We start from the raw sequence: 24,142 nt of genomic DNA on the forward strand, positions 1-24,142 counted from the left end.
TGATTTTCTGTGACCAGGGGCAGGTCACTTAATTTCTTTATGCCTTATCCCTACCTCCTACAGGTGTTGCAAATTCATTAATGTATGCAGTATCCTCAGATACTAGAGTCATGAGTGTCACAGAGAAGTCTATAAGTAAATAGATGAACTAGGATGTGCTTCTAACCATCATTTCCATGCCAACATATCTCATCTGGGTAACAGCCTACTAGATTAATTGGACGGTACAATGGTTGGGACCAAGTATCAATGTCCAATACCATTCCATCCATCTATGGTAAACCAAGAAACTTTTACTACAGTTTTATTTGGAAATTACTTACATTTGACATGTAGTCTGAAAAGGAGCTTAAAACCAGCTAAAACCCTCTTTCTTCATTCCCTTTTGCATCAACAAAAAGCCACAATTGTTTGCTTAAAGAAAACTATAAGTAGATACAATTGGGCCAGGTTTCATGACAGAATGTCTGTTAGAATGTCCTTTCCACAGCTGGGAACTTTATTGGCAGTGAGATGTCTAACATGGGCATTTGGGCACCTACATGCTGATTGCATTTGGGCCTCTCCAGTTTGGGGTGTTCCCACTTGAGGGCCTATATTTGGAAACAGGATTTTGTGTCATAATAGCTCTCTTTTGCCTACAACCAACTCTGTCAATTGGATGACATGCCACAAAGTATTCAACTATTCAAAATAAGAAATAAGCCGCAGATCCATATAAATCTGCAGCAGAGTCTTCTGAACCAGAGCTGAGACGCTGACCTCCATCTTGAGACAGCAGAGGAACAAAAGTATGCACAGCTTTCCTTTTGCCAGAAAGTGAGGAGAAGAGCGAGCACAAAAACCTTCAAAGTGGGATCCTATTGGCCTACTACCCCCTTTCAGGACAGATATAGAGAGTGTTGTCAGACGTCACCAGTGTGGTGTTCTGCAATATCCAATGTTGATAACAATTGGTTGCGTGCGTGTGTATTCTCCCTGTGTGCTGTCCTCGCTCTGCACAGATAGCTGGCACAGCAGATCTCGAGCGAACCGCCCAATGACCACAGACTCTGATAGGTACGAAGGCACCTGGCCAGGTTTACTGCCAAACAAAACACAGTCTCTAGCTCCCTGGATCAGATGTCTATAGTTCTGCTAGTACATATGTGCTCCCTGACAATGGACCGGCTCAGTCAGTGGCAGGATTTACCACTGCCCCCTAGGCCAGACCAAGACAATTCCTCAGGGGAAAATTCTTATACACAAGTAAACAAGTTACATATCACTCCTGACATACTGAGGTGCAACCCTTCTATATAGTAAGGTGCTGCCTCTCACCTTGTACATATTGGTTCGAACAAAACAACTCTATCCATCATATTGCCCTTTTGTCTGTCTTTAGGATGGGTCAGGCTGTTCCCTGTTATCTGTGTGGAATGTGCAAGTATCAGAGTGTTCTGGTACCTTTTAGGTATGTGTATCTTTGCAACATCAGCCCTCTTCTTGCCAGCTTCTGTGAACAGGGCCTGCCTTTTGCTCACAACTTAACTTTGCTTTATATTAGAAAGTCTTGACCACTACTTTAATTCAGGCCTTAGGCCTCACACCAGGCCTCTAATGACAGGGTTTATGCAGTGATGAGCTGCCAAAATCTTAACAACAGGTTCCCTCCTCACCCCACGAGGGGGTAGTTGCCCACCCCCACCCCCCGGGACTCCTACCCCATCCACCCCCCCTCCCCTGTCCCCTGACTGCCTCCAGAACCGGGCATGAGGGTCTCGTGGGCCACCGTAGTGGGTGCCCCACCCCACCCCTAAGAGCCAGAGGCACCTGCCGGGGGGCGACGTGGCAAGTCCCGGTGGTGCTTACCTGGGGCAGCTCCCAGGAAGCATCCGGCAGGTCCCTCTGGCTCCTAGGGGCGGGGGAGCATAGCTGGGGGGAGCTGCCACTCCCCCCACTGATCACATCAAAAGCGGTGCCTTAGGCGCTGACTCCCTGGGTGCTCCAGGGCTGGAGCACTGACGGGGAAAATTTGGTGGGCAGCTCCCCGCCCTGCGCCCGGCCCCAGCTCACCTCCACTCGGCCTCCGCCTCCTCCCCTGAACCCACCACCCTGCTCTGCTTCTCCACACCCCACGCCCGGCCCCAGCTCACCTTACCTCCGCTCCGCCTCCTTCCCTGAACCCACTGCCCCGCTCTGCTTCTCCGCCACCCCCCCCCCCGGCTTCCCACAAATCAGCTGTTCGGCGGAAGTCGGGGAGGGCTGAGAAGCAGGCCGTGACTTCCCACTAAGGCCGAGGGTGGCAGAGGTGAGCTGGGGCGGGGAGCGATTCCCCTGCGCCCCCCCCTCCATGGGTTACCTGCTGCGGCGTGGGCGGCCCTCCTCGGGCCCGCCCCAGCTCACCTCCGCTCTGCCTCCCTGGGCCTGAGCAGGAAGCCGCCGCTTGCTTCTCAGCCCACCCTGGCTTCCCGCGCGAACAGCTGATTCGCGGGAAGCCGGGGCGCTGCGGAGAAGCAGAGCGGGGCGGCGCGTTCAGGGGAGGAAGCGGAGGTGGAGAGGAGGTGAGCTGGGGCCAGGGGTGGGGCGGGGAGCTGCCGGTGGGTGCTCTGCACCCACCAAATTTTCCCCTTGGGTGCTCCAGGGCTGGAGTATCCGTGGAGTTGGCGCCTACAGCGCCACATTTGGCCAGTTAAATTTGAAGTCCTTTTAAAACCAGTTGTCCCTCGCGGAACAACCAGTTCTAAAAGGGCTTCTAAATTTAACAACAGTACAACGGTACAAACCGGCTCCAGCTCACCACTGGGTTTATGTTTCGATGCCTCATCTTACTACAGAGAGCAAAGCAGGGCTGTGTCACTGAGCACTCCTCTAGGCTACAGAAAAGAGAGCACAGAGGCTCTCCTTGACTCCCAGGCAGACAGGCTGCAGAATGTAAGTGCTGTAGGGGAGTAGCTAGGCTCCTCCAGAAGACTCTGGGTCAGAGGAGAAAAGGACAAGGTTGATATGCTGAAAGTGTGTTAGAAGAAAGGGACTGGAAGCCTGTGGCTGGAGGCTGTTCTGTGGTGCACGGGCTGGAGAGAGAGCTCAGTGCTTTACACTGCCTTCACACCTTTCAGTCTGTATTTGCAGAGACACTCATTTTGCATTCAGTTCAGAGCAACCTCTCAGACACACTGTGCTCACATAGAAATTTGATTTTATTCTGTTGTATTGTTCTCTTAATCTGAAATAACCATTGAGTGAACTTTTGCATGTGTTCCTTCCGGACTCCATTTAGCAAAACATTTAAATATGTGAATAACTTTTAGCATGTGCATAAAGTTAACCATCTGCATAAAGGTTTTCTTGAACAGGGATGGATTGCAGAAAAAGGGATTATATTTGGAAAAGCATACCAGAACCTCTTGGCCCAGGAGGGGTTACAAAAGACTGATCCAGCACCATTAACTCTTCCAAAGTCAACGCCAGAAATAGGGTGACCAGCTAGCAAGTGTAAAAAATCAGGACAGGGGGTGGGGGTAATAGGAGCATATATAAGAAAAAGCCCCCAAAATCAGGACTGTTCCTATAAAATCGGGACTTCTGGTCACCCTAGCCAGAAACAACATAGGAGCCCTTGACTTATGGAGAACTGTTTCAATTCCAGGGTAAACTACTGCACATCTGCATTACGTCCTTGCAAGGAGTCAGACTGATGCAGACTTCCTCCAGTCAGATTACAAGTCACTCTCAAAATAAGTCCCCATGAACTCTAAAGCTAAAATTGCTCATAGCTGAGGGAACATACGTTTCAATGCTGGTCATTGTCAAAGTTCAGGGAAACTGCACCTATATTTCTCCTCAGAGGTCCAGCAAGGATACCCAGGCTTCTGGCTCCCCAGCCTCACCCCCATATCTCTACCTCCTGAGCAGGGTATTTCCAGGCTGACCAGTTCCCTGCCTTCACTGTGTTATTTCTAGCAAAAGTCAGTTGGCTTAAGCAGACCTGCTTTGCTTCACTCCTCAGATGGTACGCAATGGCACAGTTGTTATAAGTTACCACACAGCTCTTTCTAAGCAAACAAATTTTACTCGTAAGGTAAAAGCACATCAGAGAAAAAATATAAAAGAGCCCCACGCTAATAACCTTAACAGAGATACTCCCTCCCTGCCCTCAGTCTCCTCAAGGGCTCTTGTGGTGTCAGTCCTTGCAACCCTTCCCAGGAAGGAGTGGGGCCCTCCCCTTGGCAGGTGGTCCTGTTTGTTTGATGGATCGGAATGAAGGCTCTGAGTCAGTTTAAACTCCAGCTTTGTATTCAGAAGTCCTTTCTTTGTCTGTTTGGTCCCTGGAGAACCCAGTTTGGGTCTTTGAACTGATCTCACAGAACAGGTGATCCCCAGACAAACGGTCCACCCCTCAGGGTGAAGCTTCAAAGGTGGAGTCTGTAGGTGGGGTTGCAATCCCCTCCTCCCCAGTACTTCCTAGGAATTCCACTTCATACACATTGCCCTAAAAGATCCATCATGTCTTGTGAACCACATTGTTCAACAGTCTCTTGAAGTTCTCAGTACTTCCCAGATTTACATTAATCCTGTCTTCCTCCTAAAGTCCCATACAATCCCACAAAAGGACATAACCATTTGCATTTTTAACACAGTGGGCTCCTAAAATACTTACACTTAATTCAATAAGGTTTAACTTAATTCAGTAAGATTTGTCCAGGAGATTGCAGAAGACTGCCACCTGTCCCAGTCATATCCACTCATATCACTCCACTGGCTAAGCCAGAAGGGAGAGGATTGGTTGAAGGAGCTGTGCCAACTTCAGTTATAAAGGGTTTTCAGCAAATTTTGCCATATGGTATTGTGTGGTTTGTGATTCACTTTGACTGCTCAGTTCATTTCACAAAGGCCAAGAAAAACCTTTTTTGTCCTTGCAGAACTCAAAATGGCAAAAATGGGATTTTCCTGACTTTTTTTAAAACTAACCAAACACTCTCCCCCTCCAAGCAAACATACAAACACTGTCTCACTTTTGGGCCAAGACCAAGCATGGAAAATTTTAACCGAACACAAATGTTCCGGCATGTTCTGAGCATTAGTAACAAATTGTTTTACATTTTCACTAATACCTGGAAGTTATCTGAACATGACCTCACAAATTACAGCAAACCAGAGTCGGTGCTTTTATATGTAAAAATATTTGTAAATCAAATTTACTCTTCTACAAGCGCCAGTTTTCCCCTTTCATGAGTTGTCCTGTAGGACTAAAATTGTTACTTCCTGACACTACAGCATCATGCAAACTTCACACAATGTGATACTGGAATTGAATTTTGAGAGGTTTTTAAAATATCACACAAAGTTTTCTTGCAGGAAGTAGAGAGACCTGTGAAAATCAAGACTGTCCCATTAAAATCAGTGCAAGTAACAACCTACTGGATTCTGTAGTGTATGAATGAGTGAATTTTCTGTTCAATCTCAGGATAAAAGTCTGTAGAGATTCCCCAAACAGTGCAGCCTCCCTATCATTTCTAGGAATTGTTAAAAGAAACCAAAGCAGAAGCAGAATAGAGAGAAGAAAGTCTGTTTACCATCACAAAAATTGTTTCCTTGGTCTAAGGGTATGTCCACACTATGAAATTAGGTTGAATCTATAGAAGTCAGTTTTGTAGAAAGCGGTTTTATACAGTCGATTGTGTGTGTCCCCACACAAATGCTCTAAGTGCATGTAGTCAGCGGAGTGTGTCCACAGTACCAAGGCAACCGTTGACTTCCGGAGCGTTGCACTGTGGGTAGCTATCCCACAGTCCCACAGTCTCCGCCACCCATTTGAATTCTGGGTAGAAATCCCAGTGCCTGATGGGGCTAAAACATTGTCGCTGGTGGTTCTGGGTACATATCGTCAGGCCCCCCTTCCCTCCCTCCTTCCGTGAAAGCAAGGGCAGACAATCGTTTTGCGCCTTTTTTCTTGAGTTACCTGTGCAGATGCCATACCACGGCAAGCATGGAGCCTGCTCAGCTAACCATCACCGTATGTCGCTTGGGTGTTGGCAGATGTGGTACTGCATTGCTACACAGCAGCAGTTTATCGCCTTTTGGCAGCAGACAGTGCAGTATGACTGGTAGCCGTCGTCGACGTCATCCAGGGTGCTCTTTTAACCGACCTTGATGAGGTCAGGGGCGCCTGGGCAAACATAGGAGTGACTCAGCCAGGTCATTTCCCTTTTAAGTTTTGTCTCATGGCGATTCAGTCCTACTGGCAGTGCACTGTCTTTTAATCTGCAGCCAGCAGAAGACGATGGCCAGCAGTCATACTGCACCGTCTTCTGCCAAGCACCCAGGAGATGAGAATGGCTAGCGGTCGTACTGCACAGTCAGCTGCCAGCAAGATGTATAAAGATAGATGAAGTGGATCAAAACAAGAAATAGACCAGATTTGTTTTGTATTCATTTTCTCCTCCCTCCCTCTGTGAAATCAATGGCCTGCTAAACCCAGTTTTGAGTTCTATCCTTGAGGTTTTGAGTTCTATCCTTGAGGGGGGCACTCTGTTTCTTAAAAAGCCACCCTCTTAGTTGATTTTAATTCCCTGTAAGCCAACCCTGTAAGCCATGTCGGCAGTCGCCCCTCCCTCCATCAGTGCAACGGCAGACAATCATTCCGCGCCTTTTTTCTGTGCAGACACCATACCACGGCAAGCATGGAGCCCGCTCAGATCACTTTGGCAATTAGGAGCACATTAAACACCACACGCATTATCCAGCAGTATATGCAGCACCAGAACCTGGCAAAGCGAAACCGGACAAGTAGGCGACATCAGCGCAGTGACGAGAATGATGAGGACATGGACACAGACTTCTCTCAAAGCACGGGCCCTGGCAATGTGGACATCATGGTGCTAATGGGGCAGGTTCATGCGATGGAATGCTGATTCTGGGCTCGGGAAACAAGCATAGACTGGTGGAACTGCATAGTGTTGCGGGTCTGGGACGATTCCCAGACTGCGAAACTTTCGCATGCGTAAGGGCACTTTCATGGAACTTTGTGACTTGCTTTCCCCTGCCCTGACACACAAGAATACCTAGATGAGAGCAGCCTTCACAGTTGAGAAGTGAGTGGCAACAGCCCTGTGGAAGCTTGCAACGCCAGACAGCTACCGGTCAGTTGGGAATCAATTTGGAGTGGGCAAATCTACTGTGGGGGCTGCTATGATCCAAGTAGCCAACGCAATCAAAGATCTGCTGATATTAAGGGTAGTGACCCTGGGAAATGTGCAGGTCATAGCGGATGGCTCTGCTGCAATGGGATTTCCTAACTGTGGTGGGGCCATAGACGGAACCCATATCCCTATCTTGGCACCAGAGCACCAAGCCGGCGAGTACATAAACCGCAAGGGGTATTTTTCAATAGTGCTGCAAGCTCTGGTAGATCACAAGGGACGTTTCACCAACCTCAACGTAGGATGGCTGGGAAAGGTACATGACGCTCGCATCTTCAGGAACTCTGGTCTGTTTCAAAAGCTGCAGGAAGGGACTTTCTTCCCAGACCAGAAAATAACCGTTGGGGACGTTGAAATGCCTATAGTTATCCTTGGGGACCCAGCCTACCCCTTAATGCCATGGCTCATGAAGCCGTACACAGGCAGCCTGGACAGTAGTCAGGAGCTGTTCAACTACAGGCTGAGCAAGTGCAGAATGGTGGTAGAATGTGCATTTGGATGTTTAAAGGCGCGCTGGTGCAGTTTACTGACTCGCTTAGACCTCAGCGAAACCAATATTCCCACTGTTATTACTGCCTGCTGTGTGCTCCACAATATCTGTGAGAGCAAGGGGGAGACGTTTATGGCGGGGTGGGAGGTTGAGGCAAATCGCCTGGCTGCTGGTTACGCACAGCCAGACACCAGGGCGGTTAGAAGAGCACAGGAGGGTGAGGTGCCCATCAGAGAAGCTTTGAAAACCAGTTTCGTGACTGGCCAGGCTATGGTGTGAAAGTTCTGTTTGTTTCTCCTTGATGAAACCCCCGCCCACCTTGGTTCACTCTACTTCCCTGTAAGCTAACCACCCTCCCCTCCTCCCTTGGATCACCGCTTGCAGAGGCAATAAAGTCATTGTTGCTTCACATTCATGCATTCTTTATTAATTCATCACACAAATAGGGGGATAACTACCAGGGTAGCCCAGGAGGGGTGGTGGAGGAGAGAAGCACCAGGAGGGGTGGTGGAAGAGGGAAGGACAAGGCCACACAGCACTTTAAAAGTTTTAAACTTTAAAACTTATTGAATGCCAGCCTTCTGTTGCTTGGGCTATCCTCTGGGGTGGAGTGGCTGGTTGGCCGGAGGCCCCCCAACCGCGTTCTTGGGCGTCTGGGTGTGGAGGCTATGGAACTTGGGGAGGAGGGCGGTTGGTTACACAGGGGCTGTAGCGGCGATCTGTGCTCCTGCTGCCTTTCCTGCAGCTCAACCATACACTGGAGCATATTGGTTTGATCCTCCAGCAGCCGCAGCATTGAATCCTGCCTCCTCTCATCACGCTGCTGCCACCTTTCAGCTTCAGCCCTCTCTTCAGCCCTCCACTTACTCTCTTCAGCCTGCCACCTCTCCTCCCGGTCATTTTGTGCTTTCCTGCACTCTGACATTGTCTGCCTCCACGCATTCGTCTGTGCTCTGTCAGTGTGGGAGGACAGCATGAGCTCAGAGAACATTTCATCGTGAGTGCGTTTTTTTCGCCTTCTAATCTTCGCTAGCCTCTGGGAAGGAGAAGATTCTGTGATCCTTGAAACACATGCAGCTGGTGGAGGGGAAAAAAAGGGACAGTGGTATTTAAAAGCACACATGTCAAGGTTCCTCCCCCACTCTGAACTCTAGGGTACAGATGTGGGGACCTGCATGAAAAACCTCCTAAGCTTATCTTTACCAGCTTAGGTCAAAACTTCCCCAAGGTACAAAATATTCCACCCGTCGTCCTTGGATTGGCCGCTACCACCACCAAACTAATACTGGTTACTGGGGAAGAGCTGTTTGGACGCGTATTTCCCCCCAAAATACTTCCCAAAACCTTGCACCCCACTTCCTGGACAAGGTTTGGTAAAAAGCCTCACCAATTTGCCTAGGTGACTACAGACCCAGACCCTTGGATCTTAAGAACAATGAACAATCCTCCCAACACTTGCACCCCCCCTTTCCTGGGAAATGTTGGATAAAAAGCCTCACCAATTTGCATAGGTGACCACAGACCCAAACCCTTGGATCTGAGAACAATGAAAAAAGCATTCAGTTTTCTTACAAGAAGACTTTTAATAAAAATAGAAGTAAATAGAAATAAAGAAATCCCCCCTGTAAAATCAGGATGGTAGATAGCTTACAGGGTAATTAGATTCAAAAACATAGAGAACCCCTCTAGGCAAAACCTTAAGTTACAAAAAAGATACACAGACAGAAATAGTTATTCTATTCAGCACAATTCTTTTCTCAGCCATTTAAAGAAATCATAATCTAACACATACCTAGCTAGATTACTTACTAAAAGTTCTAAGACTCCATTCCTGGTCTATCCCCTGCAGAAACCAGCATACAGACAGACACACAGACCCTTTGTTTCTCTCCCTCCTCCCAGCTTTTGAAAGTATCTTGTCTCCTCATTGGTCATTTTGGTCAGGTGCCAGCGAGGTTACCTTTAGCTTCTTAACCCTTTACAGGTGAGAGGAGCTTTCCCCTGGCCAGGAGGGATTTCAAAGGGGTTTACCCTTCCCTTTATATTTATGACAACACATTTTATAGAACAATGGGTACACTCTTTCACGGTAAACCTTGCTGTTAACGTTACATACATAGCACATGTGTTTTCGTTCCAAGGTCGCATTTTGCCTCCCCCTACAGCATGGCTAGCCCCTCATCCCTCCCCCCTCCCCGGGCTAACGTGGCTAACAGCAGGGAACATTTCTGTTCAGCTACAGGCAAACAGCCCAGCAGAAACGGGCACCTCTGAATGTCCCCTTAAGAAAAGCACCCTATTTCAACCAGGTGACCATGAATGATATCTCACTCTCCTGAGGATAACACAGAGAGATAAAGAATGGATGTTGTTTGAATGCCAGCAAACATACAACGCAATGCTTTGCTCTACAATGATTCCCGAGTACGTGCTACTGGTCTGGAGTGGTAAAGGGTCCTACCATGGTGGACGGAATAAGGCTGCCCTACCCAGAAACCTTTTGCAAAGGCTTTGGGAGTACATCCAGGAGAGCCGCAAATGCCAGGGCAAATTAATCGTTAAACATGCTTGCTTTTAAACCATGTATAGTATTTTAAAAGGTACACTCACCAGAGGTCCCTTCTCCACCTGGCGGGTCCGGGAGGCAGCCTTGGGTGGGTTCGGGGGGTACTGGCTCCAGGTCCAGGGTGAGAAACAGTTCCTGGCTGTCGGGAAAACCGGTTTCTCCACTTGCTTGCTGTGAGCTATCTACAACCTCATCATCATCATCTTCCTCGTCCCCAAAACCTGCTTCCGTATTGCCTCCATCTCCATTGAAGGAGTCAAACAACATGGCTGGGGTAGTGGTGGCTGAACCCCCTAAAATGGCATGCAGCTCATCATAGAAGCGGCATGCTTTGGGCTCTAATGCGGAGTGGCCGTTCACCTCTCTGGTTTTCTGGTAGGCTTGCCTCAGCTCCTTAAGTTTCATGCGTCACTGCTTCGGGTCCCTGTTATGGCCTCTGTCCTTCATGCCCTGGGAGATTTTGACAAATGTTTTGGCATTTCAAAAACTGGAACGTAGTTCTGATAGCACGGATTCCTCTCTCCATACAGCGATCAGATTCCGTACCTCCTGTTCAGTCCATGCTGGAGCTCTTTTGCGATTCTGGGACTCCATCATGGTCACCTCCGCTGATGAGCTCTGCATGGTCACCTGCAGCTTGCCAAACAGAAAATTGAAATTCAAAAATTCACGGGCCTTTTCCTGTCTACCTGGCCTGTGCATCTGAGTTGAAAGTGCTGTCCAGAGCGGACACAATGGAGCACTCTGGGATAGCTCCTGGAGGCCAATACCATCTAATTGTGTCCACAGTACCCCAAATTCGACCCAGGAAGGCAGATTTCAGTGCTAATCCCCTCATTGGGGGTGGAGTAAGGAAATCGATTTTAAGAACCCTTTAAGTCGAAAAAAAGGGCTTTGTCATGTGGACGGGTGCAGGGTTAAATTGATTTAATGCTGCTAAATTCGACCTCAACTCCTAGTGTAGACCAAGGCTAAGAAAACAGGAAGACCATGATTATATTTCGCAGTCTTTGTAAATACTACATCAATGTCAGCAAAACAATGTCACGCTGTCCCCTAAAAATCCAGATGGCTCTTAATTTGGCAAAGAAGAAGATATAAACCACACACAGAAGAGAGATTCTTTAGCTGTGTATTGCTTACATCTTAAATTCTTTCCTTGTTTATATGTTACTTTACATGTCATGGTTTTGTGTTTAGTTTAGTTTAAACTTGCAACATACTAAACTAAACATACTCTACTGACTGAGCTAGCCAGGCATGTTGCAAGGTTAAACTTGTTCATCCCAGCCACCAATTCTATTAGAAGTAGTAAAATGAAAAAAACCCACTTACACATAATGAGTGGGATATTCAAAAGAATGTATGTGACTTAAGAACACAAGTCCCATAGACTTTCAACAGGATTTGTGTTACGCCTGTGGCTCTCAACCTATGCAGACTACTGTACCCCTTTCAGAAGTCTTGACTTCTCCCAAGTTTCACCTCACTTAAAAACTACTCACTTATAAAATCAGACACAAAAATACAAAAAAGTGTCACAGAACACTATTACTGATAAATTGCTTATTTTCCCATTTTCCCATATAATTATCAAATAAATCAATTGTAATATAAATATTGTATTTACATTTCAGTGTATAGTATATAGAGCAGTATAAACAAGTTATTGTCTGTATGAAATTTTAGTTTGTACTGACTTCGCTAGTGTTTTTATGAAACCTGTTGTACAACTAGACAAATGTCTAGATGAGTTGATGTACCCCCTGGAAGATTTGTGCGCACCCCAAGAAATATACGTACGCCTAGTTGAGAACCACTGTGGAACATCACATAAATGATTTTGAAAATACCAGCCTAGATGTCCTAGCAATTTTATCATCATCCAGTTAATTTAAAAATATTTTGTTTAAGGAAATGTTCAGCATTCCATCATGGGTTTGTAAATAATTCCAGGGTAGACTCACAGGAAGAAATGAGTGAGCAGAGATCTGAATGCAAGTTACTTTAGGAATTACCTGTTTTGTTTGATGCTGCTATAGACATGAAATATTCCATCATCCTCTTCATGTCCAATGTGTATACAATAAACAGATGATCCAATAAACTGGAGAGCCCTATATGTAGGTCTTCCTACACCCAACTCCTTCGGACCATAGGAACTGCGTGGTTGTATCAGATCCATTGTCCATCTAGTCGGTTATCTTGTCTCTGACAGTGGCCTGCAACAGAGATATTTCAGTGGAAAATACAGGCAGATGTAGGATAATCTGCCCCCAACGGTAGGTCTCTTCCTGATCACTAACAGAGAATGGTTTAAACCCCAAACCATGAGATTTAATATCCCTTTCAAAATTTTTATCAAAATGAATTATAACTCTGGACTTCCTTAGAAAGAACGAGAAGTACTTGTGGCACCTTAGAGACTAACAAATTTATTTGAGCATAAGCTTTCATGGGCTAAAGCCCACTTCATCAGATGCATGCAGTGGAAAATACAGTAGGAAGATTATATATATAGATACAGAGAACATGAAAAAATGGGGTTGCCATACCAACTCTTAACGAGACCGATCGATTAAGGTGGGCTATTATCAGCAGGAGAAAAAAAACTTTTGTAGTGATAATCAGGATGGCCCATTTCAAACAGTTGACAAGGTGTGAATAACAGCAGAGGGAAAATTAGCATGGGGAAATAGTTTTTAGTTAGTGTAATGACTCAGCCACTCCCAGTCTTTATTCAAGCCTAATTTAATGGTGTCCAGTTTGCAGATTAATTCTAGTTCTGCTGTTTCTTGTTGGAGTCTGTTTTTGAAGTTTTTTTGTTGAATAATTATGACTTTTAGGTCTGTAATTGAGTGTCCAGGGAGGTTGAAGTGTTCTCCGACTGGTTTTTGAACATTATAATTCTTGACATCAGATTTGTGTCCATTTATTCTTTTGTGTAGGAGACTGTGTGGTTTGGCCAATGTACATGGCAGAGGGACTTCCTTAGTATCTACATACATGTCCAATTGCTTTTGGAATCTTAAATTCTTGGCCTCAATGACATCCTCGGGCAGTGAGTTCCATAGTTTAATAACACACTATGTGAAAAGTACATTTCTTTTACTGGTTTTGACCCACCCCCCTTTAATTTAATTGAATGCCCCCTTGTTCTTATGTTATATGACAGGGAGAACAGACATTCCTGATCTACCTTTTCTGGAGCATTCATTATTGTATATACTTTTATCACCTTCCTTCTTATTAATCTTCTTTCTGAAGTCAATAATCCCATTTTTCCAGTCGGAGAGGTTTATTTTATCTCCTTAATCATTTTGTCGCTCTTCTCTGTACACTGAGTTCTGAAATATCCTTTTTGAGATGGTGTGACCAGTCCTGCACACATTATTCCAGATGTAGCTACACACTGATTTATATAAAGACAGTAGAATATTCTCTGTATTGTTCACCATCCCATTCCTTAGGAATTCTAATACTTCGCTTTTTTGACCGAGGCTGCACACTGAATAGAGGTTTTCATTGAGCTGTCCACAATGACAGGTAGATCTCTTTCCTGAGTTGATACAGTTAATAATTTTGAACCCTCTAAGATGTAGGAGTCGTTAAAATTTTCCCTCCAATGTGCATTACTTTGCATTTATCAACACTGTATTTCATTTCCCATCAAGTTGCCTATTCACCTAGCTTGTCACGTCTGAAGTTTCTCACAGTCCTCTCTGGTCTTGACTAAGTGAAGTATCTTTGTGTCATCTGCAAAGTTTGCTACCTCACTACTCAGCCCCCTTTCTAGATCATTAACAATTATAATAAATAACATAGGATCTAGCCCAGAATGTTGGAGGACCTAGCTGTTAGCCTTTTGCTATAATGAAAATTTGCCATTTGACTCCTCTCTTCTAGACAGTTTTTGATCCATGACAATACTTCACCTCTCAGCCCACGACCACTTAAACTTCTTTAGTGGCCTGTTCTGCAGGACCTTGTCAAAAGCCTTTTAGAAATCTCAATAGTCAACGATTTGCCATTATCCACTAATTTACTGACACATTCAAAGGATTCAAAGAGATTAGGGAGACAATTTTCCGATGCAGAAGCCATGCTGATGAGATTCTCTCAGATCATGATCTTCTAGGTGTTTTGTCGTTCTGTTTTTAATTATAATTTCAATCTATATGTCAGGTACAGACATGAGCCTTACCTGTCTATAATTCCCTGGATCAACCCTACGGCCTTTTTAAAAGAAAGGTACAACATTTACTGCCATCCAATCTTCTGCAACAGTGGCTGTTTTGAATAAGAGACTGCATATTTTTATTAGCAGCTCAGCTTTTAATATTTAAATTTCAGTCACCAAGAGCACCTTGACTTTAATCCTAGAAAAATACAGGTCTAGGGTAGGAATCTCCCCAATCTTCTCCATGGTGAAGTCTAATGGAAAGAAATAATTTAACTCCTCAACATCCTTATCTTCTGAATTGCTCCTTTTAATCCCTAGAGATTCAGTGCACCCATAGATTCTTCATAGGCTTCCTGCTTCTAACATAGTCAAAGTATTTCTTGTTTGTTTTTACACCTTTAGCTAGTTGCTCCTGGAAATCCATTCTGGTCCTTCTAACTTCCCTCTTACTTAATGCCTCCTGTAATTGATATTCCTGTTTATTGGAGTCACTAGGGTCAGATTTCCAAATTTTGAAAGAGATCTGTTTGGTTTGAACAGCTCTTTGAACTTTGCCCTTTAGCCATCATGATTTCCCTCTTGTCTTTCTGATTCCCTTTTTGTTCAGTGGTTCACATATCTTCTGAGTCTTTTTTTTCGGTAACATCCATCCCCCCTCTCAGGATTTTACTTCCTTTCAAAGAAATAAAGTGCAATGAAAATGGGTCAAATTCTGCTCTGTCATACCCAGGCATTAAGTTCAAAGAGTCGGCACAAATGTAACTGAAAGCAGAATTTGACGCCATAGAAAAGGGGCATTAAAAGAGGGAGAAGAGTAAGCGGGAAGTTATCTGAAATAGGATCATGGCATTCAAAAACGAGACAATTGGGCAAATGATAACCCCATGCAAAGGAAGCATACAGAGGGCATACCAGATATTACACTGATACAACAGAACTTAGCCATAAGAACCAAAGAAATTATGGAATGCAATAGGTAATGATGAACAGATGAGGTCAGAGCACACACTGTATACAGTGTGGTGTTTGGAGGAAATGAATAAAGTGACCTTATGAAGCCAATCGCTCTATCTTAAAAGTTTTTTTTAAGTCACATCCTAGTTTGTTTGGAAATGCAACCCACAGCTATGTAAAGAAACACTGACTTAGCGTCAGGTCATGATTGCATAAACCTGTTTACAGTAGTTGGGGTTTGGGCAGAAATAAAGGAAGCAGCATGAGAAAGCCATCATAAACTGTAAGGCTGACTGATGCAAGGTGAGTCTCCTCACTCAAACCAGGACAGTCATTTCCCAGCTGTGGCAATCTGTAAGCTTTCAAAGGGGGAGACAAGATTTAGAAATTGTTCTTCTGCATCAAATTATTTAATATATATTAAAAAAGCTCACAACCACATTAAGACTGTGATGTTACTTGCACAGGAAACGCATAGGGATTCAGGTGGTGGTGAGCACCTGAAATATTCTTTTGAAACTCTGATGCAGCTAGAGGCTTTCATCACATCACCATGTGAGATGGCGCAATGTGCTATGCAACTCCACAAGGATACATCAAACATGCTGTGTAGAAGTTGTGCTATTTTCTAGACTTCTGGGCGGACCAAGTTAAGGCTGCAGAGGGGAAGTTTTATTCTGAATGCCCTGATTTTTGTGCAGCCACAATTGTAAATTTAATATTGCATTGATGTAGAATTTTGCAATTTAACGTTCTGTTTTTTATAAAAGGAGAATACATTAAAAATTGAAAAAAAAATTAGGAGAGGATTTCAACAATGTTAAAAATAAAAATTAAAAAACTGTACAAATTATTTTTTCAAAGAGAGAACAGATTGGAGAGAGACAAATATATAAAGGAGAAGTCATTTCTCATCCCTCACTACAGCATCAGTAGTGCGACTTCACCACATCCCCTTATGCACTTTATTGCTTTACTCATCATGGAGCCTGACTACAAATTGCTGAGCCCCTTACGTTCCCAATAACTTCAACAGGAGTTGAGGGTGCTCAGCAATTGAATGGTGCCCCATGCAGCTGTTTTCTCACCATCCTTATCCACTTCTTCATGGGCCGGCTCCTGCTCCCACAGAAGACCATGGGTTTTGCAGTATACTTCAGTGGGAAGAGGATTAATCTGATAGCCGAAATGCACATTCCTTGACTTCAATGGGACTTTTGGGTGTACCAGGTACGCTGCAGCAGGGCCTCGCTGTTCATTTAACCCCCTATAAGCTAAAACAAGTTGTTATGCAAATAAATACAAATGATACATTAGAAAGAATGAGGAGGACTTGTGGCACCTTAGAGACTAAATTTGAGCATAAGCTTTCATGGGCTAAAGCCCACTTCATCAGATGCATGCAGTGGAAAATACAGTAGGAAGGTATATATACACAGAGAACATGAAAAAATGGGGGTTGCCATACCAACTCTTAACAAGACCCTTTGTCTCGTTAAGAGTTGGTATGGCAACCCTCATTTTTTCATGTTCTGTGTGTGTGTGTGTGTGTGTGTGTGTGTGTGTGTGTGTGTATCTTCCTACTGTATTTTCCACTGCATGCATCTGATTAAGTGGGCTTTAGCCCATGAAAGCTTATGCTCAAATAAATTTGTTAGTCTCTAAGTTGCCACAAGTACTCGTTCTTTCTGCTGATACAGACTAACACGGCTACCACTCTGAAATGATACATTATGTCTTCACAAGTATCCACTTTCCCCCACCCAACTCACATCTGCAGCCTTTACTCATGTCAAATTCACATACACTAAAATCCTATTGACTTCTATGTATGCGGGTACGGAATGTTATCCCTTATATGCTATTGCATGGCAAAATTTCATGCAGCTCTTTGAATATAGATACCTGAATGCATTAGTGGATGCTGGCAAGAAGAGAATCACAAAAGATCAGAGCCTGATGAGGACAGTGCGGAATACAGGCACTTACAATCATTATGTAGGAAAGACAAGTGTGGTCCAGTGGTTAGAATACAGCACTGGGAGCCAGAAATTCCTGAGCTCTAATTCCAGCTTTGTCGGTAACACCCTCTGTGGTGTAGGGCAAATCACTTTAATTGCCCTAAGTCTCAGTTTCCCCATACAATGGGGATTACATTGGTACCTACCTCACGTGAGTGTTGTACGGCTTAATTAGTGTGTATAGTTCTCAGAAAGTGTGACGTATTATTGCACATGAACCTGTGCTGCTGTAGGCTAGAAAATGCAAGTGGAATACACAGATTTAAGAGCTTGTTTTCAGTTCTTCACGCTGCACGTTACAGGGGAATCTGTGCTGATATCACCCCTTTCATCTGAGAATTTGCTGTTATAGCTACACTGGCAAACCTTTTCTAGTTTAGAGCAGGCCAAAGGCTGGGACCGTCAGAAGAGCCTAAAAGAGATGAGTGATCAAATTCCATTGAATTTCAACTCCCTTTGGCTCCTTTGAAATGAGCCTAAAGGACTAAGGCGGGAAATACCACAATTTTGGTTTCATCTGCACCTCCTGCTTTAGTGAAGCAAATGTGATTTGAACAAAACTGGGTGTCTGTAGCTCAAAATATATCTGCAAAGAGGCAAAGATTGTGTGAACTATTTGACAGGGAAAATATAAAATTAGCAACATTGACTTATCCTCATTCAAAAGAAAAAATGAGTTCACCCTCTCATTATATATACATATTAAATATTATGACAGGGTCGGGCCAGATGGCTATAGGAGAGTAATTTTTTTTTGAAGCAAAAGATTTTTATTTGCATAACACACTTACAAAGTAAAAACAGCAGCATATGCAATGTGTAACACAGCAACCAATCACAACTGTTTTTTCATTAGCTTCAGGGGAGGGAAGTGTTCAAGCTTGCCTGGGCCCAGAGCAAGGGGGCTTCATCGACTCTCATGGTCTTCCACCCCCTCGAGTTACCTGGCGCCACGCCCGAGTGTCACCAACAATTCCCTCCTCTGAAAGCACCCAACAAGAGGGGCAGGCTGTGGGGTGGACAATCCGGGGGGGGAGACGGGGCATGCGTACCCACGTGTGAAATGACCCCTCTAAGGTGGTGGTGTGCGCAGCAGCAATGGCTGGGGCCCCTTACTCTCTTCCCCAATCAAAGGGTCAGACAAAGGGATCCGGATGGGGACACCGAGCAGAGAACCTCGGACAGCGCCCACCGCTCCTCAAAAGCATCAAGGGAGTCGGTGGACGCCGCCCAGAGGAACTCCGCCTGGATACGTGAACGGACCGAGGATCGGAAAACAGCCCCACAGTCACAGGAAACTCCATCGACCAACCTCCTCTCTCTGGTTTTATAGATGGCCGTTTTAGCCAGGGCCAGGAGGAGGTTAACTAGGAGATCCCGCGACTTTGTGAGGCCACGGATGGGGAGTGCATAAATAAAAAGGTGAGGGGAAAAATGCAACCAAAAATGTAATAGGAAATTTGTGAGGCGCTGGAACAGGGGCTGCAGCCTGGCGCACTCCAAATATACCTGCGCCAGGGTTTCCCTCACACCACAAAAGGGAAAAAGTATCTGGAATGGGGGTGAACCGCGCCAAGTACGTGCCTGTTCTCAAAGCTCCGTGAAGGAGCCGCCAACTGATGTCCCCGATAGGCCTCGGAACCAAGGTGGAATATAGGCTGGCCCACCGGGGCTGCTCACCCTCCAAAGGTGGCAGAAGGCCTCGCCACTTTGTGTTGGGGCGGGACACTAGGGTGAGGGCGTGAAGGGTGTGGAGCGCGAGCATGTATAGATGTTTCCTAGGCGCGGTTTGGAAGCGTACCGGCTGCAGTTCATGCAGCCAGCTCTCAGTGAAGGGGCAAGGGGGTCGATTGGATCGGCGGGGCAAGGGTCCAATTAAAAAGTCCGGCGGGCCTGGGGTAGAGGGTGGGCGGGGCATGCCCTCGAGCAGGACCCGGTTGAGGTAAGCTCAAGCAGTGGGTGGCAAAGCGGCCTTCACCTCCTGAAATACGCGCCGGGGGGTAGAAGGTCTGGAGAGCCCCATGCACCAGGCGAGCATCAGGGGATCCAACCAGTCTCCCCGGTCATAGTCCAGGAGGTCTCTGACTCTCGTGACTTCTGCCAGGATCAAGCTCTGGCGCACCGAGCGGGACTCCGCCACCTGCACACGGAGCTGGGGGTTGTGTAGCAGGGGCTCTGCGAGGAGATCTACCCCCTCGGTGGCCGCCACGGACCTGGTCGTTAAAAACAGTTTCCAAGTCCGGAGGAGGTCCTGGTAGAAGACCGGCAGCCCAGAGAGGTCTCGCAGAAGACCTCCCCGATGGAGATAAAAGAGCTGCTGGTCGTATCGGAGCCCTCGGATGCGGCGCAGGATGGCGTGCGCCAGTGTGCTCCATGCCGAACTGCCTGCACCATAGAGGAGCCTCTGTAGGGCCTGGAGGCGGAAAACACGGACCTGAGTGTGTAGACATTTCAGGCCCTGTCCTCCTTCCTTCAGGGGTAGATGAAGAACCCCTACAGGGGCCCAGTGCGTTCCTGACCAAAAGAACCCCAGAATCGATGTCTAGAGGTTGGTCAGGAAACCCGGGTCCAGGACCAGGGTGTTGAGCCGGTACCAGAGCATGGACAGGATTAGTTGATTAAGCACCAGCGCTCTCCCTCGGAGGGAGAGACATCGTAGTAGTCCCATCCATTTCCGGAGCTGCTCTATCACCCCGCCCTCTAAATTTTCCCAGTTCTCCGGCAGAGAGGGATGCGTGGCAGAAAGATAAACACCGAGGTAGAGCAGCGGACCCGCGCTCCACCGGATGGTCTGAAGCGTGGGTGGGAGGGAGCTCGCCTGCCGCCAGTCTCCTACCACCAAGCCAGAGCTCTTGACCCAGTTGACCCGGGCAGAGGAGGCTGCCGAATAGAGGGCCTGGCAAGCCTCCACCCGCGCCAAGTCGCCGGGGTCCTGGATCACGAGGAGCATGTCATCAGCGTATGCCGACAGGACCAGCCGCAGCTCCGGCTCCCGCAGCACCAACCCTGTCTACCTCCTGCGGAGGAGACAGAGGAAGGGCTCGATCGCCAGAGCATACAGCTGGCCCAAGAGGGGGCACCGCTGCCGTACTCCTCGCCCAAAGTTGACTGGTTAGGTCAGGGTCCAGTTGAGCTTAACCAGACACTCTGCGGAAGCGTATAGCACCCGGAGAAAACCCACAAACTGGGGTCCGAAGCCAAACGCCTGCAGAGTGCTCAGGAGGTACCCGTGGTCTACTGTATCGAACGCCTTCTCCTGATCAAGAGACAGGAGGGCGAAAGACAGACCATCTCTCCGCCCGAGTTCCAAAAGGTCTTAGACTAGAAATAGGTTGTCAAAAATGCAGCGACCCGGGACAATATAGGTCTGGTCTGGGTGGATCACGTCCGCCATCACGGACCCTAGCCACAGCGAGATTGCTTTCGCTATGATTTTGTAGTCCGTGCTGAGGAGCGAGACGGGATGCCAATTTCGTAAATCGCAGAGGTCCCCCTTCTTCGGCAATAAGGCGAGCACAGCTCGTCTGCACGAGAGAGGGAGGACCCCGCTCTGCAGAGACTCGGCCCAGACAGTGACTAGGTCTGGGCCGAGGACGTCCCAAAACACGCGGTAGAACTCCATGGTCAGCCCGTCCATGCCTGGAGACTTATTGGTGGGCATACAATGGAGGGCTTCCGAGAACTCGGCCAGAGTGAGAGGCAACTCTAGCCAGTCTCGGTCGCTTGCGCTGACCGTAGGGAGCAGGTGATGTCTTTTTTGGCCCCCTTCATTTTCTCCAGGGCATAGAAGAAGCGGGAGCCACGATCCATCTCCCGAAGGAGACGGATGCGGGATCGAACAAAGGTGCCCCGGGCCTGATGGTCCTCGAGGGCCCGGAGCTCCTCCCGCTTCTCCCAGCACGCTCCGCAGAGGAGCGGGTCTTTGGGGCTGGTGGCCAGACGCCTCTCCAGCTCTAAGACCTCCCGTTCCAACTGCTCTATCGCCGCATTTCCCCGTCAGCTGGTGCCCCGGGTGTAGTCATGGCAGAAAAGCCGGGCGCGCACCTTCCCTAGATCCCACCATCGCCACGCCGAGGGAAAGGCACGCCGCTGCCCTTGCCAGGCCAGCCAGAATTCCTGGAAGGACGTCACGGAGCCCTCATCCTCCAACAGGCTGTTGTTAAAATGCCAATAGGCCGGCCCCGGCCTCTCCGCACAGAGGGAGGCTGTCGTGGTGGCTAGGTGATGGTCAGAAAATGGGGCCAGCCGAATGCTGGAGGAGTGGGCTCGTGAGAGACGGAAGCGTGATAGATAAATGCGGTCCAACCGGGAGTGGCTCAACCGATGGGCTTCCACCCGGACAAAGGTGAACGTGGACGTGTCATCCGGATGGTGGTCACGCCGGATGTCCATTAGGGAGTGATGTTCAACTGTCTCCTGGAGGGTGTCCGTGGCGGCCCGGCACTGCTCGGTCCCCGAGCGGGCTCGCTCCTCGAGGGTAGTATTAAAATCCCCTCCCAGGACCAGGCACTCGTGAGAATCTAAGGTACCGAGGAAGGTGGACGCCTGCTGATAGAATTGCAGCCGCTCCAGGCCCGATGTCGGGGCATAGACGTTAATGAGGTTAACCACGAGCCCCTCTATACGGACCCGGAGATGCAGCAGGCGACCCTGCACGGCCTCGGCAACCCCTAGCACCTCGGGCCGTAGGTTGGGGGAGAATAGGGTCGCCACTTCAGCCTGCCGAATCGTGGAATGGCTAAAGTAGACCCTGTCCCCCAACTCCAGCTGCCAACTATCTTCAGCGGTCGGATCCGTATGGGTCTCCTGCAGGAAAATCACAGAGTACCCTCCCTCCCGAAGGAGAGCACCTGGGACCTGCGAAGAGCCATCCTACAACCCCGAGTGTTCAACGTTGCGATGGTGAGAGGGGTCATGGGGAGGGCCAGGGGGGATCCTCTCTGGCAGGGACGCTCGCATCCCCCAGCAGGCTGCGCAACAGTCCTTGACCCATCCCATAGGTGAGTAATTGGTCACGGAAGACGCGGACCCGCCAGTAGGCCGCAGCATTCTGCTTCCCCGTCCCTTTACCTTCCCCCATGAGGGCCCTTGTGGCCCAGAGGATTTGAAAAAAATCCCCCCATCGCTGGAGAGCAAGCTGTACCTTGTTGCGGGAGCCATGGACATCCTCTAAAAACTTCCGCAGCTCTCCTCGCAGCTCATGGGGGGGTGGGGTTATGGTTTCCCGGTTGTTCTCCGGTGGGGCCCTTGGTGCAGCCCCGTGGCCCACTAAAACGGGCAAGCAGGGTGCGGACCCCCGACGGGGTGCCTGATGGGCTGGAGCTTCTAGGCCCGCCTCAAGCCCTGGGGCGATACGGGGTGGTGGAGGGAAAATAGCAGCCCCTAATGGGTCGGGGCAGGAGAACGCAAAGGCTGCTCCCTGGGGGTCATCGTTTGGAAAAGGGAAGGAGACAGCCCCGGGGGCAGTGATAACATGGCAGGAGGTAGACTGGATAGGGTTAGGGGCAGGGGCAGGGTCAGAGGCGAGGTTCTAGGTTTCGGGAGGCGAGCAGCTGGATGGTGGCGCCTCCCGATCAGGCTCGAGGGTTAAGGGGGTGGGGAGGGAGCTCTCAGTGATACCGGGCGCGGGAAGGAAATCAATTGCTCTGCACCAATGGGGGGTGCCCTTGGTGGCTCGTGTCCCGGTCGCGTGGCGCCGGCTGTCACCTGAGCAGGTTCAGTGGTCATCAGCGGGGTGCCATCAGCGGCCGGGTCAATGGAGGAGTCCAGGGGCTCTTCAGAGGTGGAAGCAGAAGCAGCAGTTAGGAGGAGGGAGCATGGGGAAAAGAGGGGTGGAGTGAGGTCGCCCAAATCGAGGTTTGCTGGCAAAAGGTTGTCCTCCCCCTGGGGTCAGATCTAGGGCCTCAATCTCCTCGAACATGGAGGAGAGGATACTTTCTATCGCCCCGGGGTTCTCCCCGCTGGCACCTGCCATGCCAGTTGCCTTGGGGTTCACGGGGGCTCAGGACAGAAAGGGCTTCCTCGAGGGTCTCGGAGGGGAGGGGAGACACTACCTTCCGGTGCTACCACATCTTTCCCGGCTGACACCGGTGGATGGGATGCACTCGTGGGCAAAGCGGAAGGTTCGGCATCGGTGCCCCCCTTCCTGGTCTTCCGGGGAGCCTCCGCCTCAGGTAGATGAGGCGAAGCTCGAGCCTTCTGCTTGCCTTGCTTCCCCTGGACTAGGGCCCAGCGCTCCATGGCATCATCTGGGGGCTGGTTAGCAGGGGTCGTGTCAGGGGGTAAAGGCGATGGCTCAGGGGCTTGGGGGGGGATGGTGGGGCGGCATAAGAGAGGGAAGATTCTCCCTGGGGCAGGCTCTCTCCCATGCCTGGTGGTATCTTTGCCACACTCTCCTCCATAGGCCCCGCCAGATTGTCAACAGCGAGGGCGGGGCTCTCCCGCTCGTCTGGGCATTGTAGGGGAGGTGCCCCTTGGGCCTGAGCGGGAGAAGTGGTGGTACCCGATACCCGAATAGGACGGGGTGGGGGTTCGGGTATCGGGAAGCGGCGCAGGAAGGCGTGCGCCAATATGCTCCATGTCGAACTACCTGCACTATAAAGGAGCCTCTGCAGGGCCTGGAGGCGGAAAACGCAGACTTGAGTGTACAGACACTTCAGGCCCTGCCCTCCTTCCTTCAAGGGTAAATGAAGAACTCCAACAGGGGCCCAGTGCATTCCTGACCAAAAAAACTCTAGAATCAATCTC

At 48.5% G+C, this 24,142-nt stretch overlaps 1 long non-coding RNA gene across 3 annotated transcripts in view; it reads right to left on the reverse strand.

The window, feature by feature from the left end:
- Positions 1 to 8,109: 8,109 nt before the first annotated feature.
- The window catches only part of LOC311523171, a 97,615-nt gene continuing 81,582 nt past the window's right edge, over positions 8,110 to 24,142 (reverse strand). For 2 of the 3 annotated variants that reach the window (XR_014712280.1, XR_014712281.1), the window contains 3 exons: positions 12,256 to 12,459; positions 10,282 to 10,867; positions 8,110 to 8,748 (listed from right to left, as the gene is read on the reverse strand). This is a non-coding gene — a long non-coding RNA (uncharacterized lncRNA). Of the gene's footprint in view, positions 8,749 to 10,281; positions 10,874 to 12,255; positions 12,460 to 24,142 lie in introns of all 3 variants that reach the window. The other variant, XR_014712282.1, reaches the window with a different exon arrangement.

The sequence above is a fragment of the Lepidochelys olivacea genome, assembly GCF_965140295.1.
Source record: "Lepidochelys olivacea isolate rLepOli2 genome assembly, chromosome: 7".
NCBI lineage: Eukaryota > Metazoa > Chordata > Testudines > Cheloniidae > Lepidochelys > Lepidochelys olivacea.